Raw genomic sequence first — 24,730 nt, 5'->3', positions numbered from 1 at the left:
CATGAGTAATGAGGATGTTGATACATTATTACAAAGTGTTACATCCCTAATACATTCCAGCATCTATTATTATTATTACCGTATTTGCTCAAGTATAAGACGACCCTGATTATAAGACGACCCCCCAAAATCTGAATATTAATTTAGGAAAAAAAGAAAAAGCCTGAATATAAGACGACCCTATAGGAAAAAAGTTTTACCAGTAAATGTTAATTCATGTAAACTATGTGAACAATTTTTTGTTAATAAAAGCTATGATTGAGAAAAATATTTTATTTTAATTTCCTTTTCTTACAACCTGCCCCCCCAGTTATGCACATCTGCCCCCAGGCTTGCCACTCTGCCCCAGAAATGCCTTATACCCCCTATATGCCACTGTGCCCCATGATGTGCCTTTAAAACCTCTAAATGCCACTGTGCCCCATGATACGCTTTTTAACCCTCTATATGCCACTGTGCTCCATGATATGCCTTTTGACCCCCTATGTGCCACTCTGCCTCCAGAATTGCCTTATAATTGCCAGAGTGGCATATAGGGGGTTAAAAGGCATATTATGGGGCAGAGTGGCATATAGGGAGGTATAAGGCATTTCAGGAGACAGAGTGGAGTATAGAGGGTTAAAAGGCATTTCTGGAGGCAGAGTGGCATTAAGGGGGTAAAAAGGCATTTCACAGAGCACTCTGCCTCCAGAAATGCCTTATGCCCCCCGTTTAACACTCCCTCCCCCTCCCTCCTCCAAACTTACCAGTGCTTCTGAGTCCCCGGTGCTTAGTCCGGGCAGCGTGTAGAGCTGTACGCGATTCGCGTAGACAACTTCCGCTTGAGCGGAAGACGAGGGGTATTTTTCATAGCATTTGCTCTGGAAAAAACCTCGTCTTATAATCGAGCAAATACGGTACTGTTATTATTATTGTTATTAATAATATTATAACTACTATTAATAATATTATTACTATTAGTATTGTTATATTTTATGATTATTATTATTAGTATTGCTATTATTGTTATTAATAATATTATTATTATTGTTATCGATACAATCATTTATTTTAAAAAAATGTTGCATCATTGAATATGTTGGTTGACAATGAACCCCATTAATTTCCCGGTACCCCCTGAGGCTGGGGTGAGGATGAACAGACGCCATGTCTGAAACCTTATATAGCACATACTATAGTCCAATCTTATAGCATAAAGTGCAGATATTGCCCCGTTATACATCGTTCACATAATAATGATTATTATTGCCCCTCTCCATGCGGTAGGTGCCCTGTTACAGCTCCTGTAGCTGTCCTCCGATGAATATCACGGTTTATTCACGTATTGTTACTGCGAGGTCTGCCCCCCGCAGGCTGTCAGGATCTCCTGGTAGGAATGGAGGTGGATCTTGCAGGTAGAGGGCGGCCCTGATTGATCCACCTGGGTCAGGACTGCTGGGCTGTTCAGTGATTTCCAAAGAGCTGCTTTGATGTTGCCTCTTAATCCACTCTTTTTATTAGGAAATGGAAACCCAAAAGACCCCACAAGTTTGCGTGGGGGGCTGCTGTCAACTGTCTGCACCCCGAAAAGCCTGTTTGGGGTGAATTGGGGAATTATCTGCTCAATCAAGCAGCAGGCCAAGGCCCTGGAATATAATATTGGTTGCAGATCGGCGGAGCTCTGGGGTCTGGATTATTACACCAAAATCTAACCCCTGGAGGGATTGTTTGGACTCCGGCTGAACTGTTACAGTAAGGACACGGAGGGCCGGTGAGTGGCTTGTTTACAAGACAAGCATGTGGTTTTATTTATCAATAAATTGTTTTGGTTTTTTTAAAAATACAAACTGGGCCGAAAGGGTTAAACCCTGTGTTTTATGCTGTTGTGATGTAGCATCTGAGATGTTTGCCGCTCGCTTATATGTCTTTAACAATACGATTGTGTTTGCTTTGCAATGGGCCGCACGCCGCTGTGGCACACAGAGGGTTAATACTGTGGCGCTGTTTACTCTTTGTGCAGAGTTTATGTCCACGTTCTGGGGTTTGATTCGCTTGCTGGGCCGCGGCGTGCCGGTTACCCTCTCATGTGTGTAAAGCTCTTGGTGCTGATACGTTGTATATATTGTGTATATAAGTAATAATAATAATAGTAATAATGCCGTCTGCCATTTTTGTTTGCTATGTGTTATTTAAAGCCTCCTGCACGCCCCTAGATGCCCCTCGGTTCTCTGCCGTGTTCCGGACGTTCCGTGTTTAATTGCCCGGATAATTCTGACTTCGTGCAACAAATGTGATATTAATGGTTGTGGGTAGTTGGCTCGGCCACGCGTTACTTTCACTGGATTTGGCTCTTTATATCGTAACTTTATATCTGCAGATCTGTATAATAATGCGCCGATACTGGATGCAAGAAATCCGCTTTGGAATGTTGATAAATTGATTAATTGGAGGGAAAGGGACCGGGGAGGAAAAACCTGGGAGCGTACAAGGGGTCACAGATAAAGTGATGGAAAGGGCCGGCCCATGACTGAGTAATGAGGGTCCTGGTCCAAGACATTTTAGGCAGCGGTTGGGAGGTTTACCTACTTGTATTTGTCTTGTAACCCAAGGCATTAAGTCCTTTTGATGGCTATTATAAGCGGAGGATCACATGCCCATGCGCAGGCTTATAGACACGTTGGCCTTGGTGCCTTCTCGCCACTGCCGTAAAGAGAAGGGATGCGTACCCGGTGGCGTGTATTCCCCGTGGGAATCCTACTGCCGTGGAACGTGCGTGCATCCGGTGATATACCCGGTGCCGTGCTTCTGGTTCGCATACGTGCGCATACCCGGGGCTGCCCCTGCGCGCCTGCCCGCGGACCCGCTGCCCCTGCGCGCCTGCCCGCGGACCCGCTGCCCCTGCGCGCCTGCCCGCGGACCCGCTGCCCCTGCGCGCCTGCCCGCGGACCCGCTGCCCCTGCCCGCGGACCCGCTGCCCCTGCCCGCGGACCCGCTGCCCCTGCCCACCTACCCGCTGCCCATTTACCCGCTCCGCTCCTGCGCGCGGACCCGCTCCGCCCCTGCGCGCGGACCCGCTCCGCCCCTGCGCGCGGACCCGCTCCGCCCCTGCGCGCGGACCCGCTCCGCCCCTGCGCGCGGACCCGCTCCCCCTGCGCGCCTGCGTGCCAACCCGCTGCCCCGGCCCGCGGACCCGGCGTGCCTTCCCACTGGCCCATTGCCCCGGTGTGCCAACCTGCTGCCCCTGCGCGCCTGCCCACTGGCCCATTGCCCCTGCGTGCCAACCCGCTGCCCATGGACCCGCTGCCCCTGCGTGCCTGCCCTTGGACCCTCCTGCCCGCGGACCCGCTGCCCCTGCCCGCGGACCCGCTGCCCCTGCGCGCCTGCACGCGGACCCGCTGCCCCTGCTGCGGAGTATGCTCTGCGCCTTCTCTCTGATTAGTATTAATGGCGTAAAGTTTACATTAAATTGTCCCCGTAGTAATAAAAGTCACTTTGTAGCAACGATACCCTGGGGATAGCAGCATATTTTTGGCTACGGCTTCCCTGTTCTATTTGCATAGTCTAATAGTTAAGATCATTTTTATGTTCTCTCCGTCACAATGAGAATAAATAAATGAACTCCTATTTCTGCCGCAATCTGTTGCCAATTGTCTAAGATTCATATAATGAGTTACAGAAATACTGCTTCGGTTTCAGAGATGCCCTCAGATGTGCAAAGTCAGAAACCCACTCCAAAAACAACAAAATTGCCCCGGAGAACCATTCATCAGCCTGTGTGACCTTAATGGGACAGAGCAAGAGCCAGTGTGATGGAACCTGTTGGCCGCTGGGGTTGTGATGATGTACAAAGAAAAATAGACAAACCCTACTGCTGCGGATCTTCTTTGGAAGCTAAGGTGTTGATGGCAGCTGTAGGGTTCTAAAGGGTTCCTATTGTTCTAAAGCATTTAGTCTGTTGGCTGGTAAGACTGCGTGAATGATGCAGACAAACCCTATGGGTGCTGTAGATCTTATTTGGAAGCTAAGGTGTCGATGGCAGCAGTAGGGTACAAGTTGGGTTCTTAAGGGTTCCCACTAGTCTCATAGCGATGAGATTGTGATGGTTTACACAAACCAGACAACCCCTACAGCTGCTGCAGATCTTCTTTAGAAGCTAACATGTTGATGGCAGCAATAGGGTACAAGTTGGGTTTCAAATGGTTCCTATTGTCCTACAGCATCTAGCCTGTTGGCTGGTGAGATTATGTGAATGATGCAGACAAACCCTACAGCTTCTGTGGATCTTCTTTGGAAGCTAAGAGGTTGATGGCAGCAAAAGGGTATATGTTGGGTTCTAAAGCATTTATCCTGTTGGCTGGTGAGATTATGTGAATGATGTAGACAAACCCTACAGCTGCTGCAGATCTTCTTTGGAAGCTAAGAGGTTGATGGCGCAGTGGGCTACAAGGTTGGGTTCTTAAGGGTTCCTATTGTTCCACCGCATACATGTTGGGTTCTAAAGCATTTATCCTGCTGGCTGTTGAGTTTGTAATGATGTACCAGACAAACCCTACAGCTGCTGCAGATCTTCTTTGGAAGCTAAGATGTTGATGGCGGCTGTGGACTACAAGTCGGGTTTCTCAGGATCTGCAGCAGTTATGAGCTTTACAAAGAGGATGGTTGATGACGGACAGTTCTGCTTGAGTTTGCATGAGCTCTGAGGTCTTTATGGATACCCCACGTTGACCTCGCCGAGTGGGATTGTAGATTTCATTGCCGTAGATATCATCGGATCTATTTGCACGCAGAGGAAAGATGAGGGTTATCCAAAGCCTGATTTGTGGTCTAAAAGCTGGCAGCCAATCTCAATGTGTAGCCCATCCGGAGAGGTAATAAACTGTAATGCACCTCAATAAATAGTACTTGAGAATAACTCCCCGGGGTATCATACACCAAAGACTGCATCGTACAAATGACATCGTAAGCGGCTTACGGCTCTACGAGTAATTACTAGACTTGCGCATTCGTCTTCGGGCGAACATGAAAACGAGCACGAAGAGGCAGTTTTTTTGTTCGTTCCGAAGACACGCCGAAGAGAATACAGTGCCGGCACAACGTAGGAGAAGACGAAGACTCCCAACCACGAAGAATCGAAGATTCTTCGTGATCGTCTTCGTTTTTGCCGCGCAGCCGCCAAAATTTCAAACAGGAGTGAGCTGATCTCGTCTGTCCAATCAGCTCACTCTTGTGACGTCACGCTAAGGGTCTCGTCCAATGCCTGTGCTGCTGTTTTTTGAATTCTGAAGGCGCCTTTATAAGACCAGAGCTTGCCTGAGAGATCCATTCATTTTTCGCTGTGACTGCTTTGGCAACACTCCTGTGCTGCATCCGAGCGTTACAGAGAGATTGTTCTGTTCTGTGTGAGACTGGTAAGCCTTAGCCTGCCATTTCTCACAGTGTACTTCATCCTCACTTCAGTGCTACTTAATATAATTAATAATAATAATTTGATTAATTTAATTTTTTTTTTATTTAATTTGTCATCAACTGTAGTGTAAGTGCTGTTGAGTTGACAGTGCACCCAGTGTCTCAGTGGCACTGGGGTGCCCTTGCCCTGGGCTGGCACTAGTGCCTACTGCCTGTCCTGCTTAAATAAATTAAATAGAATTTATAAATAATAATTTAATAGAGTCTATAATTTAATAGTTCATTATAATATTATATATATATATTTGTCAGTCATATATATATATATATACTATAGTATACTAGTGTAGAGTGTACTGTAGACATTCATCTACTAGTGTCTAATTTAAAATCAGTAATATTAATTAATATAATTAATAATTGAATTCATTATAAAATTATATATATATTTGTCAGTTATAGTTAGTAATAGTATACTAGTGTAGAGTGTACTGTAGACATTCAAGACATCTACTAGTGTCTAATCTAAAATCAGTAATATCAATAATTCTATAATTCTTTCTTATCTTAATAGTTAATTAAATTAGCTATAAATAAAAGTAATAATATTAATTAATTACTACTAGCGTATAGTTCAGCTAATCTTATTAGTACTGGTGCTGCAGCTCTATAGTTTGTGCTTTGTTTTAGCAACAGCAAGAGACCAAGTCAATTTTTCTTAATTAATAATCTTTCATTTTATTTCATTTGTTTTGCTCACCTCAGTCCATCAGTGAAGTGAACTTGTTGGGCTAGTGAGTGCAGCCGCATAAGTGCTGTGTTTTTTTTTGATCAGCAAGCAGTGACGTTAACTGTTTTGCAAAGATTTTCTCATTTATTTTACATTTTATTTCAATTTTATTAAAAGTACCCTTAGTGTTTTGCTCACCTCAGTCCATCAGTGAAGTGAACTTGTTGGGCTAGTGAGTGCAGCCGCATAAGTGCTGTGTGTTTTTGTTCAGCAAGCAGTGAAGCTAACTGTTTTGCTGTGACATTTTATTTTATTTCTAATTCTTTTCAAGAAAAATTGACTGTGACGAGCTGTACTAAGCAAAGCTTCAAGCTACTAGCTGTAGTACTAAAATAATTCTAATCTTCTTTAATCTTAATCTATAATATATTATAAATAATATATAACAATATAAATTCTAATTCATAATCTATAATATAAGTAATTCTAATTCTAAATTCTAATTCATAATCTATATTCTTCTATCTATAATACATACCGTATTTGCTCGATTATAAGACGACCCCGATTATAAGACGACCCCCCAAAATCAAAATATTAATTTAGGAAAAAAACAAAAAGCCTGAATATAAGACGACCCTATAGGAAAAAAAGTTTTACCAGTAAATATTAATTCATGTAAATATATTTTTTAAATTTCCTTTTATTTGCCAACCTGCCCCCCCCCCAGTTATGCCACTCTGCCCCCAGAAATGCTTTATACCCCCCCTATTTGCCACTCTGCCCCATGATATGCCTTATACCCCTATATGCCACTCTGGCATATAGGGGGTTAAAAGGCATATCATGGGGCTGAGTGGCATATAGGGGGTTAAAATGCATTTCTGGAGGTATATATGCATATCATGGGGCTGAGTGGCATATAGGGGGTTAAAATGCATTTCTGGAGGTCCAGAAATGCATTTTAACCCCCTATATGCCACTCAGCCCCATGATATGCCTTTTAACCCAGCATGTACTGGCTGCCTTGGCTTGATAGGAGTGTGATTGCTGCTAACAGCAATCACACTCCTATCAAGCCAAGGCAGCCAGTACATGCTGGAACCTGGGGATGATAGTAGTGGGATTACAGCCTCCCTATGCCATGCTACAACCCCCACCCCCCTTACACATCCATGCTATCACACACAAACACACATTCACAAACATTTAAATACTCATTCATTCCATTAATCACACATACTTCACACATTAATCACACATACTTACCCCAAAACCCTCCCCCACCCCCTTACCTGAACTGCAGATCTCTCACTCGAAGACTTCTGCAGGGGACCGGCTGTACCAGCAACTTCTCTGGCCCCGCCCCCAGAGGAGGGAGGGGGAGAAAGAGTTCTGTGAGGAAGCTACAAGCTTCCTGTCCTCCTGCTTCTAACGGAAGAGACGCTGCTCGCGACCGGTAAGCAGCATGGCCCCAGCCATTTTTTTGGGGTCTGATTAGAAGACGACCCCGATTATAAAACGAGGGGTATTTTTCAGAGCATTTGCTCTGGAAAAAACCTCGTCTTATAATCGAGCAAATACGGTAATATATAAGTAAATTATTTCTAATCTATTAATATTATATAATTTAATATTAATTAATAAATCATACTGAATCTGATTTAACCTCACTTTAGCTTAGTGGGTTTGAGAGCGTCTGCCTAGAGGTAGACTTATAGTAAGGAAATATAGCTTTAGGCTAGCATAGTAGTAGGCTAAGCTCTTAGGCCCGTGTAAATTCAAATTAAAAATAAAATACTGCTAGTTATTAAATAGTTAATCTTGAGTTAATAATTTAAATAACTTTAGCACTTTGCCAGATTGCACACAACAGCACAGTGCAGTAGTGCATAGTTTTACTTTTTAAGCAGTAGCACTGAAGAGAACTTCCTCTAATTTTTTTGTCTTTAATTCATTTTTCCTTTTTTTTTATTTTTTATTTTTTTTATAGTTTTTTAAACACTACACTACACACACAACACAAAATTTGAAATGGATCCTCTTTTTGGGACTAAGGAGGGAAAAGCTCCATCTACCACCACCACCACCACCACCACCAGCACCACCACCACCAGTTCTAAGATGCAGCCTTTGCGTCAGTCTAGTCGGCCAAGTAGGCCAAGCTCTCGCTTATTATTTGGGGAAGCATTGCTTGAAGGATCATCAAGTAAAGGAAAGGCACCAAAAGCAGGCAGTAGTAGTGCGGCTAGGCCCACAAGCTCTATGGTTTTTTACGGAAAGCCTAAAGCACCAGAAGCACGTTCAAAGTTAAAGGGTAGCACAAGTAGTACCAGCCCAGTGACTAAAAAGAAGTGCCTTTTGCCCCAAGCAGCATCTTCCCCATCCACAAGCAGCATGCAAGGTACCAAGCAGAGCCAAATTAGCAGCAAGACTCAGAGGGGTCCCAAACAAAAGCGATCTCATTCCTTTGTAGGGAAAACCACCACCACCACCACCCCCACCGCCTCTACCACCACTAGTGCTGCGCCTACTGTTCCCACTGGTACCGCCACGCCATGTCCTCCTAGTACCTCTAGCAAGCCACCAAGTCCTTACAAAATTTTTGTAAAGAGAGTTAGAGAGGGCTACAAATAGTGGAACTCCACCTAGCGAGGTAGCAGAGGAGCCTGAGACTGAGAGGCCAAGTGCAGAGTCTATTCTTCCTGCTCGCACTACTACTAGTCACGAGTCTCACGGCGATATCAGTCTTAGCTCCAGCCTAGCAGGAATTCCATTCGATCTGGCTAATGAAGAGCTAGACTATGAGCCAGAGGAAGTAGAGGAGATGAGTGGTCAGGAATCAGATTCCTCAGGGAGCAGTGTCCAAATGACTAGTGCACAATTTTCCCCTGAGCCTCCACCTTCTCCGCTACGATCATCACCATCACCACCACCACCAGCAGCAGCAGCAGCAAAACCTAGCAAATCTAAAGCATTTAGCAGTCCCACTATGGCCAGTACTGTTACCACCAGTCCCACCACCACTAGTTCTGCCTCTGTTCATCCACCCCGAGCAGTAGGAGCAGCACCCAAGGCACACTCCAAGGCTATGCGCGCCCCAATTTGGGAGCACTTTGAAAATGTTGAAGAAGGGCGCTATGGAAAGTGCAAACATTGTGGGAAGCTAATAAGCAAAGGGAAAGTGTCTGGCCATTTTACCAGTGCTAGCGTGAAGCATCACCTCAGCACTCAACACAACGCTGTGCTATTGGGGAAAGATGCAGAAGTAAAACTTAGTGCAGGCAGCATAGCTGGTGGCCGTGGAAAAACCCCAACAGCTTCTTCTTCTGAGCCAATAGCAGCAGCAGCAGCAACAGCAGCTAGTGCTGGCAGCCAGAGACCAAGGCAGGTTGGAGCACTGCATGTCCAGCCCACCCTGGAACAATTTGTGGCATTCCAATCCAAAAGGTCAATGCCCAAACAGCAGGCCAATAAAGTAACGCGACTGATTGGTCAGTTCGTTGCTGTTGGAGGGGCATCCTTCTCTATGATCGAAGGGGAGCCTTTCAAACAATTGATGGCGGCTGTGGCTCCGCAATATACACTTCCGTCACGTTCCACTTTCAGCAGGAACATTGTCCCCTCATTGTATCGGTCCTGTGTTGCAGCAGTGAAAGAGGAGCTTTCCAAGGCTGCTGGTCAGCGTGTTCATTTCACTACAGATTTGTGGAGTGCACCTAGCGGCCAGCATGCCTTTCTTTCTTTGACAGCACACTGGTGGCAGCCCGGTGTGTCTAAGGAAGCTGCTGCAGCAGGCTACCGATCTTTCCTTCTCCATGCAGAAGTGATGGATGAAAAGCACACTTCCCAAAATATTCTGCATGCAATGAGGAAAATGTTTAGCCTTTGGGTGGGAGCAGAGGCGGGCACCAATGTTGAAGTTGGTTTTGTGGTAACTGACGGAGGTGCCAATATGGTGAAAGCGCTGCGAGATGGTCATATTGTTGGTGTGCGCTGTGCAGCCCACATCATCCATCTTGTAGTGAAGGCAGCAATGTCAGAAGGAACTAATGTGGCAGCAGTAGTTCTGTCCCGCTGCAGAAAGATCGCTGGGCACTTTCACCATAGTGTTAAGGCTAGCCAACTTTTGAGGGAAGAGCAAGAGAGGTCAGGTCTTCCCGTACACTGCCTACGCCAGGATGTCAGTACACGGTGGAACTCCACGTTAGACATGCTGGAGAGGATTTTGGAGCAGCAGAGGGCAATCCATAATCTTGCCTCAGAGCACAATATTGGGATTACCTCTCCATTGAATAGGGAGGATTGGACAGTGATCGCCCAGCTAGTGGCAGTCCTTAAACCATTCAGGGATGCCACAGAAAATTTAAGCTCAAACACTGCCAGTCTGGCCCAGGTAATCCCAGTGTTCTCCCATCTAGGCAGCAAGATGGATGTGTTCCTTGGAAACCGTGAGGCTGTTCAAGGTGGCACTCTACATCCTGACGTAGCAGCCATAGCCAGGAAGCTGAAGGGTCTGCTAAAAGTACACCTTCGCAAACGAATGGAAGAGAGTCCCGAAATGATGCTAGCGTGCCTTTGCGATCCAAGAATTAAGGGAAAGCTAGCTTTGAAATTTAATGTTCTCAGTAGCTACCGGGAGCAATTGGTCAACAAGGTGCGTGACTGGCAGCGTAAAATGGGAATGCTGTCCGAGGAGGGAAAGGTGCAAGAGGAGGAAGAGATGATGTGGTCTGCTACTCCTAGCAGCAGCATCAGCAGCAGTGCCACAAGCAGCACAACACAGCTGAGTGGAGCAGCTGCGTTTTGGGAAGAGGCACTTGGGAGTATAGTTGGACCATCTGACAGAGCTAGCAGCAGAAAGGAGAGTAGTGCTGCTGAAATGGTCAAACTTTACCTCTGTGAAGTTCCTTCTGCGCCTAATGTTGATCCTCTTAGCTACTGGGATGAAATGAAGAGTGTGTGGCCTGCACTCTCATGGTTGCGCAGCAGCTACTATCATGTCCGCCAACCACTGTTCAAAGTGAGCGCGTGTTTTCTATGACTGGAAGTCCACAGCGCTCACGCATGGCACCTCATCTCATGGAGCAGATTGCCTTTCTTAAATTCAATCTGCCCAAGTTGGGTTATCCAGCTCTTAGCTTGGAAAGTTAATTTTTTTTCTCTGTAAAGGGGGCCCCCTGGACCTATAGGAAAGGGGGATCATGACTGCTGGCCCATGCATGGTGGTTTAGTTAGTTTCTCTCATTGGTGGGTAGCTGCAACAATGTTGCAGCTATCAGGGTTTATAGGAAGGTGAAGAGGTGACTCTTACCTCTTTTTCCTTGTACCAACAGCAGCTTCCAGACATTCCAGGAGTTCCTGTTCTGCTGTTTGGCTCTAATACCTGCAAAAAAAGAAAAAAAAAAAACTTTTCAAACAGAAGAAGATAGGTGACAGTGAGCCTACTCCTGTACTTGCTATGGACGCTACCCAAATTGTCACCTTGCTGCGAGCTTATGCTGCAGCTAATGGTGGAACGTCCCTACAAGACCTGATGCTGCAGGCACAAAGCGAGGATGCCTCGCCGGCTGCAGCAGAAGTGGTGCCCGCGGTGAGAGGGCGAAGAACGAGACGCTCCCGCCCTCCGGTACGTCTTAGCCCAAGCCCGGTCCGGCGGGCACGAGGGGGAGGAGTGCCGTCTTCGGCTGTGGCTCCTGAGGAGGCGATTCAGGATGCCGAGTCTCCGACCAGTCCTCCGGTTTTGGTCGTCAGCCGGCCGCGCCAGGCAGCTTCTCCATCGCCCGTCCGGAGAACCACGAGGTCAGGCCGCGCTTCCAGCAGTTCGGCGCGAAGACGGGGGCGTTCCAGAAGCCCACGAACGTCGCTCCTGATGACGCGCATAGCGGCTGACGTCAGCGCGCATGCGCATCTACGGCCACGAGGGAGCAGACGCCAGAGCTCGTCTGCTGGCAGGCAGACGGAGCACCCGCAGATCACGGTGACGTCACAGGGGATTCCGCGGCATGGGCGTCCGTCTAGTGAACGGATGGCCCCGGTTTTATCCCCCCAGCGGCGCTCTCACCCGAGAGTGGCTAGAGGACGGACGGCATCTCCTAGACCATCACACCCGGATCCGGATCTCGACCTCCACACCTCTGAGGATGATCTGCATGAGCCTCTTCAGTTGCCTGTCACATCTGCAGCTGCCCCTGGTGGTGAGTTTTGGGAGCACAGGGCATGGGATGTTGCCTCTAGTTGTCCAGGGGTTCCGGCTGAGAGTGGTGGGAGTGATCTGGTTAAACTGCTAAAGGCAGTGGTGGACAGGCTTGATACCCTTCGTCCAGCTGTTAATAGTAACCCAGCTGTTTTAGGTCATGGAGACGGTGCTCCTTTGTTTTCTGTTCCGGCTTCTGCATGTGAGTTGTCACCTTTGGGCATGCATATTCCTGCTGACATTAAAGAAAAAATTTGGCGAGGGGAATTTGTTGATGTTCTGACACTAGTTCCCCCTGATAGGGAATCGGTTGACAGACCACGGAGGTCGGAGGGCCACGATTCGGATAAGGTTAAACAGCTTCCCAGAAGCTTCGGTAATTGGTTGCAGGGTTTTTCGGCATTTTCTGCAATTTTATGTGAAAAGTTCCCAGAACGGAGTCCTTCGTTGTTTGCGTATCTTGATTTGATTTGGGGTGCTTACAAAGTTTACGGTGGTCAGTGCTGGTTCCTGTATGATCAGCAGTTCCGCCAGAAAATGGCGGTGCGTCCTGGTTTGCGTTTTGACATGCAGGATGGCAACCTGTGGCTGTTGCTTATGACTCCTGCTAGGCCTCTGCCCTTTCGGGGTGCCGCCGCTGCTGCCTCAGGAACGGCGGCGGCGGCCTCCAAGAGGGGACTCTGCTGGCTCTACAGTGAGAGCCATTGTAGATGGTATAATTCCTGCAGGTTCAGACATGAATGCTCCCATTGTGGGGGAGCGCACCCAGCATTGCGTTGTTTTAAAAAAGGTAGAGGTTCTGGGGGTAAGCAAGGAAAGGATGACTCAGGTAAGGGTGAAGACGCGGGTGAGCGTCCAAAGGATGCGCCCGTGGCTCGCCCAGTACACTAAACGGCGTGATGCTTTACTGTTGGAGGATAGTTTCTCTAGAGGTTTCTGGATCCCTTTTGTTCCGTCTGATTCCCCTTCCATTTCCAAAAACCTACAATCTGTTCGGTTGAATGAGCAGATAGTTGCGGAAAAGCTTCAAAACGAGGTAGAGGCTGGTAGGATGGCTGGCCCCTCTTCTTCCCCTCCTTTCACCAATCTTAGAGTCTCTCCGCTCGGGCTAGTGCCCAAGAAGGAGCCAGGCAAATTCCGCCTCATCCATCACCTGTCATACCCTCCGGGTGTCTCTGTCAATGATGGAATTGACAAGGCTGAGAGTAGGGTTCATTATGCGTCTTTCGATAGGGCACTCGAGTTAGTTCGGGAAGCGGGTTCGGGTTGTTTTCTGGCTAAGGCGGACATCGAGTCCGCTTTTCGACTCCTTCCTATCCATCCAGCCTGTTTTCACTTGCTGGGTATATTTTTTCAGGGTTACTATTATTTTGACATGTTTTTGCCCATGGGGTGTTCTATCTCCTGCTACTATTTTGAAGTTCCTCGAGTGGGTGGTTAAGCTCCGGTCAGGTCTTCATTCGGTGCTCCATTATCGTGACGATTTTTTGTTTGTTGGTCCTTCTGGTACTTCGGCTTGTCAGCGGTTGTTGGACGAATTCCGCTCGGTTGCTCAGGAATTTCATATTCCTCTGGCGGAAGATAAGACGGAGGGCCCTTGCACGACGATGTCCTTTCTAGGCATTGAAATCGACACGTTAGCGATGGTTTTTCGCCTTCCACAGGCTAAGATTGACACTCTGGTTCAGCTATTGGAAAGATTTTTAGGTGCTCAAAAGGTTCAGTTGAAACAGGTTCAGTCTCTTCTAGGTCACCTGGTTTTTGCATCCCGTGTTATGCCCATGGGTCGGGCTTTTTGTAGGAGGCTGTCCTTATCGTTAGTGGGTGTGCGGAACCCTAGGCACTTTATTAGGGTTACTAGAGCCGTCAAGGAAGACCTTTCTGTGTGGCGCACCTTTTTGGATCAGTACAATGGGCAGACTTGTTGGCAGCAGGCTGAGTGCTTTTGCTCAGAGCTTGAGCTTTACACTGATGCCTCCGGCTCCATCGGATTCGGAGCATATTTCCAAGGTCAGTGGTGTGCACATGAGTGGCCTGCTGCTTGGGTTGCTTCCGATTTGCGACGCAATTTAACTCTTTTGGAGCTATTTCCTATTGTAGTTGCTGTTGAGCTGTGGGGTCATGAACTCGCTGATCGGCGTGTTGTATTCAGAACTGATAACATGAGCGTCGTTCACGTTATCAATCGTTGTTCCTCCAGTTCACTCCCGGTGTTGGCTTGGTTGCGTCACTTAGTTCTTCGCTGTCTCCAATTCAACATCTGGGTGAAGGCTAGACATATTCCCGGAGTGTCAAATGTCATTGCGGACTCATTGTCTCGTTTGCAGTTCAGTCGTTTTCGGGAGGTGGCTCCTTCGGCAGCGGTGTCCGGCCTTCCTTGCCCTACGCACTAATGGACCCTCGTTTCTCAGGCCTCCTGAAGCTCTTGGGTAGATCGTTGTCATCGCAGTCGATCCAGGCTTATTGCAAGGTGTGGAAGTCTTGGTGGCTCTTCGCGGAAAATCGTTCCGGTTTTCGGGATAATGACGGTAGGATGCGGGCCACTTTGTGTTATCTCGAGAATTTAAGAATGTCGGGTCTTTCGGGTTCGTCTGCTGCACGTGACTTGTCTGCTTTATCCTTTTTGTTTCAAGCCTTAGGGTGGCAGGATGTTACCAAGGACTTTGTGATTCGTAAAATAATAAAAGGTTGGAAGAGGGGTAAGCGGCCGGATCGCCGGCGACCAGTCTCATTGTCCTTATTAAGGTCTATACTGTGTCATATTTCGTCTTTTTGTTATTCAGCTTTTGAACTCGCATTGTTCAAATCCGTTTTTTCTTTGGCTTTCTTTGGGGCCTTTCGCATTGGTGAACTTGTGTCGGTTAATAAGAGTTCCCCCGGCGGCATTTTGAGGGAAGATGTTTCCATCTCTGGCGGGCTCTTGGTTGTTAAAATTCGGAGATCCAAAACCAATCAGCAAGGCCGTGGTTGTTTGGTATCTTTGAGGAGAATTGGTGGTGAGTCCTGTCCAGTTGCTTTGCTAGAGGCCTTCTTGAGGGTCAGGCCATTGGTTGGGGGCCCATTATTTGTACATCTTGATGGTATCCCACTGACTCGATATCAGTTTTCTTCGGTATTCAAGCGTTGTCTCTCTGTAGCTGGGGTTGATTCTAGTCATTTTTCCTCACACTCCTTTCGTATAGGGGCTGCCACTGAAGCGTATAGGTGTGGTTTTTCTTCGGGTAAAATTCGTAGTATTGGTAGGTGGCGCTCTAATAGTTTTCGGCTTTATGTTCGCCCTCAGTTGTTGCTGTAATTGTTGTCTCTCTCTTTCCTAGGCCCCCCAAGATTGGTCTGGATCATCGGGCCTTCTTATATTCACTGGGCAGCTCTGAGGGCGGAATCGCGTGTTTACGGCAGGAATTTGGGTTTTTCGTTTGACGTGGCCCGCATCCGTTGGCGTGGTTTTCGTGGTCTTCGATGGGATCGTCTGTTTCATGAGTGTCGTTTATTGCACAGGTTTGCGCCTAAATTCATTATTTTAGTCATTCACGCCGGCGGGAATGACATTGGTACGGTTAAGACCATTTCCCTCATTCATCAGATCAAAGATGACTTGGCCAGATGTTGTTCTTTGTTTTCAGGTGTTACTCTAGTCTGGTCCGAGGTCGTTCCTCGCCCGGTTTGGTCTAATGATCCTAGGCTTAAGCCATTGGAGAGGTGTCGTAGGAAGCTTAATCATTCTGTCTCGAAATTTGTCTCCAGTATAGGTGGCGTGGTGGTTCGTCATAGAGAGCTGGAGGGTGATAATCGTAACCTCATGCGTAAGGATGGTGTTCACCTGAATTCTATTGGCCTTGATATTTTTCATTTGGGTCTTCAGTCGGGTATTGAAAGGGCGCTGTCGGCGGGGGGGGGGCGCTTCCCGGCCCATAGTGGTCTCTGGTCCGGGTCGCGGTGGCGGTCTGGTCCCCTGGCCAGCGAGGTAATTTCAGGCAACCTGGATCATTTGCCCATAGCGGGCTTGGGGAGGCGTGTCCTGCGGGCGGCTCATGGCACCCGCAGGGCTGGGACTCTTGGTACAATCGGTGGTAATTTAACTGCCTGTTGGGCCTAGCGCTCAGCAGCTGGCAGGTTGTTTTCAGATGTGTATGTTTGGTTTCCGCTGGCCTGGGGAATGGTTTTAATAAAGCTGTGGCCAAATGCCCTATCCCACTCAATGGTGTCTAGTGTCTTTATTTCAGGGGGTTTGGGTGGGGTTATTTGGTTCTTCTTGTTTGTTCACCTTGCTATGGGTTTAAGCAGTCAAGGGGGCCCCCTGGACCTATAGGAAAGGGGGATCATGACTGCTGGCCCATGCATGGTGGTTTAGTTAGTTTCTCTCATTGGTGGGTAGCTGCAACAATGTTGCAGCTATCAGGGTTTATAGGAAGGTGAAGAGGTGACTCTTACCTCTTTTTCCTTGTACCAACAGCAGCTTCCAGACGTTCCCCTCCCGCCCGCCCCTCTATATTGGTCATGTATATTTTGTGTTGTATTATGTATATTGCTTTGTTTTTTCTTTCCTGTTTGTTCTCTTTATTGTCACAGCAGCGGTCTGGTCCCCTGGCCAGCGAGGTAATTTCAGGCAACCTGGATCATTTGCCCATAGCGGGCTTGGGGAGGCGTGTCCTGCGGGCGGCTCATGGCACCCGCAGGGCTGGGACTCTTGGTACAATCGGTGGTAATTTAACTGCCTGTTGGGCCTAGCGCTCAGCAGCTGGCAGGTTGTTTTCAGATGTGTATGTTTGGTTTCCGCTGGCCTGGGGAATGGTTTTAATAAAGCTGTGGCCAAATGCCCTATCCCACTCAATGGTGTCTAGTGTCTTTATTTCAGGGGGTTTGGGTGGGGTTATTTGGTTCTTCTTGTTTGTTCACCTTGCTATGGGTTTAAGCAGTCATGTTTAAGGTAGTTTCTCCCCCTGGTTGCACGTGTTTGTGGTGTGGCAACGTCTGCTACCTCCGCCGGTGTAGCCAATTTACGCTAGGGCCTAGTGTCTGAGTTCTGGAAGTCCGCTCCCAAACGCCATGGACTTGACAGACTTTCATGCTTTGCCCTGGGGTGAAACAGGTGAGCGGGTCGTCAATTGCCCACTCATTCAACTTTTTCCGTTTCCAACGCTGCTGCTGGTGGTGGTGCCAGTATCTTTTGCCAGTTCGCTTCCTGGCTGAAATCATGCCTCAAATGTCCCTAATGGAGAGGGTAGTTTCTCCCCCTGGTTGCACTTGCTGCGGTGTGGCAATGCCTGCTACCTCCGCCGGTGTAGCCAATTTACGCTAGGGCCTAGTGTCTGAGTTCTGGAAGTCTGCTCCTAAACGCCAAGGACTGACAGTCTTTGGATGCTTTGCCCTGGGGTGAAACAGGTGAGCGGGTCGTCAATTGCCCACTCATTTACCTTTTCTAATGTTGCTACTGCTGCTGGTGGTGGTGCCAGCGTCTCTTCTCTGCCAGTTCGCTTCCTGGCTGAAATCATGCCTCAAATGTCCCTAATGGTAAGGGCAGTTTCTCCCCCCTGGCTGCGTCTGTTTGCGGTGTGGCAACGCCTGCTACCTCCGCCGGAGTGGCCAGCTTACGCTAGGGCCTAGTGTCTGAGCTCTGGAAGTCTGCTGCCAAACGTCTAAGACTGACAGTGTTTGGGTGCTTTGCCCTGGGGTGAAACAGGTGAGTGGGTCGCCAATTGCCCACTCATTCGCCTTTCCCATTTTTCAATGCTGCTGCTGGTGGTGGTGGTGGTGGTTGTGGTGGTGCCAGCATCTCTTCAGAACAGCCCCGGAGGGAAAGAATTGGACAGAGGGGCCCCATGAATGTAGTGCGGACGAGGTACCCATGGTCAAGCCGGTTTAAGGGGTTAAGGCATGACTAAGCGGAAATTTTAGCACGGAAGGAGTTAAGTTTGGAGGCACGTGCAGGGCCAGAGGGGAGGGGGTAATTACCCTCCCTGGGGGATATATAAGGAAGGGTCGTGGCCTATAGGGGCAATTATTTTCAAAGAGATTTTTCCCGCCCATCCCTCCCCTAATTTTTGGCTCTGCCGGGTACTCTGGTTTGGTTAAGCTGGTACGGTGCAGGAGTTAACCATCTAGGTATGGTTACTTGTGGTGCACAGAGGTGTAAGTGCAGGACACTCCAGGGGCATGCGCCTCTGTGAATCGTAAGGTCATGTGACTGCCGCGCTAGGGGACGCCGGCAGTTCCAGCAGAGATACAGGTGGCACGCCCATACCAGCAGGTTATTAATTTGGTTATTAATGGTTACAATTGGTTATGTTGTCTTTCGTTTTGACAATAATTATTGATATATGTTGTGTCAAATTTGTTGTGTTTATAATATTTGACACTTTATGACATATTAATAAAGGTTGAGTGTCGCGGTGCTGAAGTGTTTAAGTCCGCACCGCGGACAAATAATTCCATTCTGACGTTAATAAAATTTTGAAATAAAGAAGTGTCTCTTGTTTTATTTGTGAAAGAGGTACCGAAACTGGACGCTACTTCATTCATGTGCCAGTTCGCTTCCTGGCTAGAGTCATGCCCAAAATGTCCCTAATGGTAAGGGCAGTTTCTCCCCCCTGGCTGCGTCTGTTTGCGGTGTGGCAACGCCTGCTACCTCCGCCGGAGTGGCCAGCTTACGCTAGGGCCTTGTGTCTGAGCTCTGGAAGTCCGCTGCCAAACGTCTAGGACTGACAGTGTTTGGATGCTTTGCTCTGGGGTGAAACAGGTGAGTGGGTCGCCAATTGCCCACTCATTCGCCTTTTCCATTTCCTTTTCCATTTCCATTTCATTATTTTCCTTCTGATACACAACCAACCAACCAAACATAACACACACAATAACACAAATAACACAGTGACATAACACATAACACATATAACACACAGTGACAACACACATAACACACATAACACATACACGTACAATGCACAAATCACAAGGACCTTTCCTCTTGTTATTTGTCCTGGCCTTCACTTCTACACTCACTAGCATTAACGCTATAACTCACACTTCATACTATAACATTTTTCCATCCACATACCTGCCAACAGACCCAACTTTTTCAGGGACAGTCCTGCTTTTTTCCAGTCCTGTCCCATCTAATTTAGCTATCTAGGTATGCAAATACACGTTGGTAGTTATAGCTCGGTAGGTAGCACTAGTATAAACATTAAATAAATATAATAAAGTACTAAATAATAAATCTAACTTTAAAATACATTTAAATAAACCCCTAATTTTTTTTTTTAAAACCAATTAAAATTAAATTATTATTTAGACATAATACATCTTTAACCAAACCAGTGCACTGCTACTAATCTTAAACATAACCGTACATTAACCCTAAGCTATTTTTTAGTTCTTGCCCAACATTTTTCCATCCGCATACCTGCCAACACACCCAAGATTTTGGTGGACAGTCCTGCTTTTTTCCAGTCCTGTCCAGTAAAAGTTGGGTTGTTGCAAAGTATGCCATTGTGAATAGGTAGCAAATGTTAGGCATGTATTACAAGTGGTCCAAAATCAATTTAAAAATGTAAAATAATCCCTATTCTTTTATTAAACATCTATGGATGTGTGATTGTGTATGATAAACGGAGGCCAAGTTCCTTGGAGCATTTGTCATTTTGTGTACAGTACACCTCAGTACGTGTGTGCAACTCTATTGGTCGTTTCGGCAGGGGGCTGGCCTGCCATCAACTAATGAAGTGCGTTCTGCAATTTACTCGTTGATGCCAGACCAGCCCCCTGCCGAAACGACCAATAGAGTTGCACACACGTTCCTTCACGGCAGCTGCTGCTGCTCCAATGTGTTGTTAACCCCGTATTAACCCCTGCTAGGCAACCGGGAAGGAAACGAAGATTAAACGAGCACGAAGAATGTCCGCGAATATTCGCCCGAAGAGAAGACAGGAACGGGCGAATATTCGCGGAATACGAAGGTTTTTTTTCCCCCGAAGACGAGCACGAAGACGAACACGAAGAGCCCCCTGGTGCCCAAGTCTAGTTTTTACGTTGATATGTGCCTCCCGATGGGTTGTTCTATATCCTGCTCCTATTTCGAATGTTTTAGCACGTTTTTGGAGTGGGTTGTTCGGGAGGAGGCGGGTTTGGCTTCTATCCTGCATTATCTAGACGATTTCTTGTGTATCGGGTCGGGGGATTGTCTTCGTCTCCTGCACACTGTGCAGGCGTGATGCGTCGTTTTGGAGTTCCTCTTGCGGCCGACAAGACGGAGGGGCCGTCCACCTGTCTGAGTTTCCTTGGAATCGAGATTGATTCTGTGGCGATGGAGTGCCGCCTGCCTGTTGATAAGCTGGTTGACTTGAAGGGGTTTGTTGCCAGGGTGCGGGGGAGGCGGGAAGGTTCAGCTTTGTCAGTTGCAATCGCTGTTGGGGAAGTTGAACTTCGCTTGTCGCATTTTGCCGATGGGTCGGGTTTTTAGCCGGCGGCTGGCTGCGGGTGTTGTTCGGCCCCGCCATTTTATTCGGCTTACTCGCCCGCTGCGGGGCGACTTGGCTGTCTGGGGGTCTTTTTTGGATGCCTACAATGGTCGGTCTTATTGGCAGGCGCCCCAGGTTTCTAATTCCCATCTTTACACGGATGCGGCTGTGTCGGTGGGTTTCGGGGCTATCCTGGGTGTGCACTGGTGGGGAGTTGGTTAGCCCTAGTAAGCGTGTTCCTGGGGGTGTTTTGGCGGAGGATGTGGAATTGGGGGCTGGTGGTCTGAGCTTTCGCATTCGGCGCTCAAAGACGGATGTCCTGGGTAGGGGGTCTTGCGTTCGTTTGGGTGCCATTGCGGGCTCCCCTATTTGCCCAGTGTCGTCGGTTCGCGAGTTTCTCCTGGTACGCCCGGCGGTGGGGGGTCCGCTGTTGGTGCATAAGGAGGGGTCCTTTTTATCCCATTTCCAGTTTGTCGGCGTTTTTCGGAAATCGCTGTCAGTCTTGGGTGTTCCTGCCGGGTCTTTTGGGGGCCATTCCTTTCGGATTGGTGCCGCCACGGAGGATACCCGGGTTGGTTTGCCTGATTCCTCAGTGCAACGTATTGGGCGCTGGCGATCGGGTCGTTTTAGGTAGTATGTTCGTTTGGATATGCCTGTTTAATGTTCTCTGTTTTTTGTAGGTGTGGTTCTCCCTCAAGTCTGGCTCGTTGGACATTCCTTCGTCTTCTGGGCCAGGAGGGGGGCGGCAGTTCGCCCGAACGGGGAGCAGTTGGGGTTCTCTCCTCTTGCGGTTGAGGTGCGGTGGTTCGGGAAGCGGGGGATGCGGTGGGTTCATCTCCTCCTTGAGCTGGTTCGGTTGTCTCGGTTGTTGGGTCCTTCCTCGGTCCTGGTGATTCACCTCTGGGGGAATGATCTTGGGGTAGTCCCGGTCAGGACTCTGGGGGATACGGTTCTTCGGGACCTCGCTAGGCTTCTGGTTTTGTTTCCTGATGCCCGGTATGGTCCGAGGTGGTGTCTCGGAATTTTTGGCGGGTGGCGACTAACCAGCGGGCCCTGGAGCGGTCGCGGGTTAAATTTAATCGTTGGATTTCCGCGTTAATGGCGTGACGGTTCGGCATAGGGTGTTTGAGAGGGACGCGGCTAATTTGTTTCGGAGTGATGGTGTTCATTTGAATGACATCGGTTTGGATCTTTTCAATTTGGCTCTGCAGGAGGCTATCGGTCAGGCCATGGCGTGTGCTGATGGGGGCCCCCGCTGATTAGTGGCTGTTTGTGTGTCCTTGCCGGTCTGTTTTTGGTAAGTGATGGAGTTTGGATGATGGTGTAATGGAAGGCTCAATCCTCCCCTAACCTCTGGTGTTTTATTGGACGTGCCCACCGAGCTTGTGGACGGCTGGTGATTAGCATTGGTGGTGGGACAGCGAAAGGTAGCTGTCATCTTTGTTTGGACGAGGGGGGAGGTGAGTACCTGTGGTCTGGATTGTGCAGTGTGAGAGGCCGGCAAGGACGGGGTTAATTCGATTCCTGTGTTATGTTTGAATATGTTATGGTAATGTGTTATGTATATTTGTATTTATTATTTATCGGTTATTGTATATTCTTGTTATTGGTTTATGGTGTTTTGGGCCAACACAGTGTTTTATGGTTTATAATAAAATTGTGCTGTGGCCTGCTTTATCCAATTTCAGTCTCTGTGTCGTTATTTGGTGGGTTAAATGGTATCGGGTTCACAATGCACGGTACACACTACCTACATACATGATGTGTAATGATATGGTGTATCAGAGCGCCGCGCATGCTTATTGTTGTTATGTTTGCTTCTAACCAGTGACAGCCACCGACTACTACTCCGGTTTGAATGGCGAGGTTTCCTATTATTCTTTGAGCCCCGATTTTGGCATCTCCGAGGAGGGCGTTATCAGCCCCGTCCGGGAGTTGGATTACGAGAGGCCCAACCATCTTTACGAGTTTGTGGTTCTGGCGATAGACCACGGAGAAGACCCAAACACCGGGACAGCCACCGTCCGCATCCGTGTCTCCAACGTGAACGATGAAGCTCCGGAGTTCTCTCAAACCACGTAGGTGCAGCTCACGAGACTCTTCTTAGTTAGGGTAGGGCCGACATGGAGCTGGCAAACCTTTCCCCTTCACAGCGTGGAAGTAATGGATCCAAAACAGATTCAAACTTGAGAGTTTTGGGCAATCTTTCCCAAAGATTAATTGTTAAACTTTGGGCAATTTTCTAAGCTTCGCTTCCAAAGGGGAGGGCAATACAATGCTAGGTGATCATTTTAGAAGAGGGATAGTGTTGTCAGGTAATTAACAGCCACTCTATACTGCCCCCCGCAGGCCGGGGTGATGGTGCACCCGCTCCGCGAGGCGTATGAAATGCCGTTTCTGTTGTCCTGTATGTTGCACTCGCTCTACCCGGGGTGCCGTGTATAGCCCTGATTGTCAGAATGATTGCAGGGCCATTAGTCAGTTTAATGAGCGTGAGATGGTCGTTTAAAGAGAGGCGTCTCGAGGGGCCAAAGTTTGTTTTGTCCATCAACGCATCTCGGTGTATTGCCGGAATCCTTTCTTCTCTCCCTTCTTCTCCCCCATCACAAACTTGCACCTTCTGTAACTGATACATTGTTGCCCTACTTGTATTCTTTAACGCCTCCTTTGTCTTGCGAGACCTTCCCGCGAAGTCACTTTATTTGTTGTCGAGCGGCGTTAGCGTCCCTCCAGCCTGGTGCATTAAACGAGGGATTCACAAATAATCTCCTCTCCAGTCTCCTTCAATTTGCAGCCGTGTGATCCGGACAGAGCAGACGTCTCGGCGTAATGGCCGTTGGTTACCCTTTTTTCTCATTCAGGGTTTTCTCATTTCATATTTCTTCCGCTTGCACAAATTCATGCAATTTTTTTTTTTCTTTTTTAACCTATTATTAACGATGACATGTCTGTAACTGCCGCGATTCTTTGGAGCGCGATACATTTTAAAGCCGGGCGTAGAACGTCTATTACGTCTCTGCCGGGGAGAAGGTCACGGTTCGGTCTTTTTTCTTTATGGCGTAAAATATTGTAGCTTCACTCCCATAACCTAATACATTGTAATACATTGCGGTTCATCAGGTCTCTCCCAACGAAGGCGACTGCATAGACTTCATTCTCTAACTTCTTTGCCAGGGCCGGTGAGGCTGGGATGAGTTTTTGGCTCAGAAGGCCTATAGGTTTGGTGTTGGCCGAGCCTCGGGGTAGGAGGTAGCACTGAATGGGTCTCTTGGCAGCGTTTCTCTGCGGAGGAACTTGATTATGTACTCCGTTTTCTAGATACAGAACGTTTGTATCGGAGGAAGCTGCTCCCAACACCCTGGTTGCCACCGTACATGCCTTTGATCCAGATGGAGATCATGTGACTTACAACATTTCGGAAGGAAATAAAGAAGGGAGCTTTATTATTGATTCCGAGAAAGGTACGTAGAGCTATATTTTGTATACATCCATAACTAACCCCCCCCCAATGCCACCGATGCTTTTTACAGATACCTGATGATTTCTCGCATATTCTGCTACATAAAGAAGAAAATTAGTCATCGAGATAAAATCGAGTTCCTCACCGGAATTCCGTCACAGTAACTATAACTTGAAGTTCCTAAAAAGTTGAGTAGGTGGTATCACTTACCCTGGGTTTAGGATTTGTAACAATGGGACTGATTTATCCTCAAACCATTTAACAGGAATAATCCGTCTTGGTTCTAACCTGCTTCCAAAGCATCATGGAGCCGAGTATGTTCTGTATGTGACCGCCACAGATGACAATGCTTCGGGGGGTCCTCACAGCCTCACCAGCACGACTACAGTCGTCGTGAGAGTCGATGACGTCAACCAGAACAAGCCCGTCTTCCATCAGGTACCTCATACATTAAATCAAACTCCAGAAAACCACTTAGGAGAATCATCCCTTACTGAACGCCAACG

The 24,730-nt window shown here is 47.9% G+C and overlaps 1 pseudogene; it reads left to right on the top strand.

Annotated features, from left to right (window-relative positions):
- LOC149298463 (neural-cadherin-like) overlaps positions 1–24,730 on the top strand; it is a 150,796-nt pseudogene that overhangs the window by 71,141 nt on the left and 54,925 nt on the right.

This window comes from Sceloporus occidentalis, unplaced genomic scaffold, assembly GCF_023333645.1.
Source record: "Sceloporus occidentalis isolate IW3139 unplaced genomic scaffold, rSceOcc1.0.p SCAF_32, whole genome shotgun sequence".
NCBI classification, from domain to species: domain Eukaryota; kingdom Metazoa; phylum Chordata; class Lepidosauria; order Squamata; family Phrynosomatidae; genus Sceloporus; species Sceloporus occidentalis.
Note: the sequence above shows the minus strand (reverse complement) of the source record. Positions and strands in the feature narration are given on the sequence as shown.